Raw genomic sequence first — 4,361 nt, 5'->3', positions numbered from 1 at the left:
AATATTATATAAAACAAAACAGAAAGTAACTATTAAAACGATTTTAACAAAAAATGGGGAATCAAATTTAAAGATATGTTTTAAACTTACTTTAAGGAATCTCCTTCTTAATTTGGAGTTACGAAAACAAACCACCAGCAATAGAAACGTGAGAACCACGAACAATGTAAGCAAGTGCTCTAGGTAATATGGTATCTGTCTCGGTACTGTAACAGAATTGTGTAATTGTAAATCAGTGGGCGCTGTCACAATCTGGGTCTTCGGTTGTAATGACTTATACAAGATAGATGTGTTGGCCATTTCGTTATAACATTGCCGGGATGATAAGGTATCTGTCACATTGTACCAGAACACGTCCCTGAACCAGAGTTGTATCCACGTCAGCAAGTTGATGAAGTCGGGTCTAAAACTGAGGACGTTATGTGGAATATCCAGTATAAAATAATAAAACGACTTCAAAACGTCCTTCCAAGCCAATAAGCTTCCACGTACATATAAGGTTAGGTGACAGAACGACGGGGTGTGATCAGTATAATTAACAATGAAAAGGAGTGATAAAACAATCCGGAAAATAAAGAAACGGAACGACATCCTCGGAATCCACATCCATACAACTCATCCCTGTAAAACGAAAGCGAAAGTAGAAATAACTAAATCCCTGTAAAGCGAAAGCGAAAGTAGAAACAACAAAAAAGCATAAATGCGCCGATAAGTCACCATGAACCAATAAAACGATTTAAATATTTAATTTTACAAAGACAATTTATTGAAGTACTCATTTACCTATGATTAAGATAATTCAAACCCCGTTGTTTCGAAAATGTTAATTAAACGCAAAAGTAACAAAAATCACAGATATCAAAAAATTTAACTGCCTACTTCAATCAATACAAAAGCATCGTTAGCATAATCTTGACTTCTAACATTAGTTTTTTCACAGTAGTGTTCACATCAAATTGTAAATAAATATACTAGTTTAACAATATATGTATTGTCATAAAGGCTTTTATATCTTAAGTATTTCGAAAAAATGTAGATATCAATGTGTATTCGTTTGACCTTTAACAAAACTGACGGATCCTTTGTGGAGGAAGTACTATATGAATGGAAAGCATGCAATGTGCCGCAATTGGTGTTGGCTATAGTTAGAATGTATGCAATAGCATTTTACAGACACGTGAAAGACAAGTAATTATAACATATGAAATGTATCCAAATATAGATATTCCATGAATTTGACAGGAACTGATAACAAATGAAGATAACGTAACCGGTTAAATGTGTCTTACTAAGAACACACACAACCTGCACAACGTGGTCTGCCTACGTGTGTGTCAATACCTGTAACACATAGCTAACCTCACCTACACCACGTGGTCTGTCTACGTGTGTGTCAATACCTGTAACACATAACTAACCTGACCTGCACAACGTGGTCTGTCTAGGTGTGTGTCAATACCTGTAACACATAACTAACCTGACCTACACAACGTGGTCTGCCTACGTGTGTGTCAATATCTGTAACACATAGCTAACCTGACCTGCACAACGTGGTCTGTCTAGGTGTGTGTCAATACCTGTAACACATAGCTAACCTGACCAGCACAACGTGGTCTGCCTACGTGTGTGTTAATACCTGTAACGCATAGCTAACCTGACCTGCACAACGTGGTCTGTCTACGTGTGTGTCAATATCTGTAACACATAGCTAACCTGACCTACACAACGTGGTCTGTCTACGTGTGTGTCAATATCTGTAACACATAGCTAACCTGACCTACACAACGTGGTCTGTCTACGTGCGTGTCAATACCTGTAACACATAACTAACCTGACCTACGCAACGTGGTCTGCCTACGTGTGTGTCAATACCTGTAACACATAGCTAACCTCACCTACACCACGTGGTCTGTCTACGTGTGTGTCAATACCTGTAACACATAACTAACCTGACCTACACAACGTGGTCTGTCTACGTGTGTGTCAATACCTGTACCACATAACTAACCTGACCTACACAACGTGGTCTGTCTACGTGTGTGTCAGTACCTGTAACACATAACTAACCTGACCTACACAACGTGGCCTGCCTACGTGTGTGTCAATACCTGTAACACATAACTAACCTGACCTGCACAACGTGGTCTGTCTACATGAACCGTTCTCATGCTCAAACATGGATTCTGTGCTCAAGCCAGCTTTCTTGTAACCCACCTTAATCATGTCAACGATCAAAAAGTCAAATTTAAATATTGAAAACAGTATTCGGCTTCAAGTTTCTTCAATTTTTGTCCAAAACCTTAACAAAATAAGATTTTTTAAATCATTTATAACTGGAACAAGAAATAAGACTTGAGCACAAAATCCATGTTTTGAGCATGAGAACGGTTCATGAATACGGGCGATATCGAGCGTCTGTAGCAATTTTGCCTGAAACTAGCGATCAAATCTTTAAGTATCATCTTCTTTTAATATTGCCTTAATAACCCCCTTTTCCGCATATCCTCACAAAGTCACCAACATTTGTCGGATGTTGTCAGCAGACGACGTAAACAAAACAGCATGTGGCAAAAAGCGCGTGCAAAAGTCCTCCCGGTCAATGTTTATCTTCTCGACCAATCAAAACTCTTGAAGGTCATATACCACGTGTGGAATATAACTCATATACAATGATCTGAGAGTGAAATAACACAGCGTATTGTGGTAGAAAACAACTTCATTAATATATAATGAAAAATCGACTAACCCTTTTCACTCGTACTCAGGATAACATTCCCTCGCCTCAATCGTTGGTTGGAACGAAATTGTACCCAAACTCGAAAAACAATTATTTTAGGACGAAAAAGTGAAAAACTCTGACTTTATTCCAATTAGAACGAATTCGTACCAAAATTCCAAACACAATTTTCTTTAGAACGGAATAGTAGCAAAACTCAGAAAATTATTATTTCAGAACGAAATACATGTGAAGTTCCCAAACTCTATTATTCTTATCAGGCGATGCCTTCTGGAAAATGAAGGCAGAAAAAAATCGCATATTCCATATGTAGGTTTTTTTTCACGCAAAATGTATTGATATCATATTTCCGCAATAATTACGGTTGGGACTTTTGTAAGTCTAGAGCCATCACGTATTTTATATAAATACGGCTACAGTACAATGCCGCCTTCTAAGTTCACGATGCTTTCTCACACTATCCGTTAAGCGCTTAAAAACAGTTCCAAGATTCGGGCGATATTTTGTTGAAGCTGCAGCAGAACGGGTTTTATGTGGATTTTTTTGTCTCTATCTGAAATATCATAGAGTATGTTTCACATGGAATCCGATAGCATCACTCCCATGGTCGTTTAATACGTCCTATTTTGGTAGACGACGACGCCTTAATTAACCTTAATAAGGAATTACTTAAAACTTCCAAATATTTTTTCGATGAAAACCAAAACAAAGTACATTGTATTTAATATTGAGTGTGAAGTTGATGTCGTTTTCAGTTCCTTCAAGTCTTCATTGTAGGATTTTGGAATCATTTCAGTTTATGAAGTGATTTACTTTTTACGTTTATCAACCGATTTAAAAACCTTTTTGTTCCAATCGAATTTTGATATGTTATAACTACAAAATAAAAATATTACTGGAGGAATGTCAACTGTAGCAAACTTTAACGGGACCATAAAATTACAGACATTAAAGGAATTTTCAAACGCAAATCATTATATTATGTTACTAAGGAAGTCACTTGCATCTATACAGACGGAGTGAGGGACATTGTTTACTGTAACTATACAGACGGAGTGAGGGACATTATTTACTGTACCTATACAGATGGACTGAGGGGCATTATTCACTGTACCTATACAGACAGACTGAGAGACATTATTCACTGTACCTATACAGACAGACTGAGAGACATTATTTACTGTACCTATACAGACAGACTGAGGGACATTATTTACTGTACCTATACAGACGGACTGAGGGACATTATTTATTGTTACACCTCAAGTGAATTTCTAGCTATTTGATTGGTTGGGAGAAAATTAAACAAAACTCTCTGTCACCCTCCGAAAATACATTGGTTTGAAGGGGCGCGGGTGATATTGCCATGAGACAGTGAAAATTATCACATGCGCAAAAAATGTGCGTGCACCGCTTCGTTTCCCCACCGTGATGGTCACAAGAACGTTTGACGGCAACAGCCAATTTCATCAAGCGCCGGTGTGATAGCGATTGTAAACAGCAGACTATCAACAAACAAGATGTCATTATCGAGGTTGGCTGCCGTTTCTGAGCTACAAAGACTTTTGGTGTAACAAAATAGATATGACATTCATTAGCAGGTGACAGTGAATATTGTCAACCC

This window comes from Mizuhopecten yessoensis, unplaced genomic scaffold (assembly GCF_002113885.1).
Source record: "Mizuhopecten yessoensis strain PY_sf001 unplaced genomic scaffold, ASM211388v2 scaffold1749, whole genome shotgun sequence".
Lineage (NCBI taxonomy): Eukaryota > Metazoa > Mollusca > Bivalvia > Pectinida > Pectinidae > Mizuhopecten > Mizuhopecten yessoensis.
Note: the sequence above shows the minus strand (reverse complement) of the source record.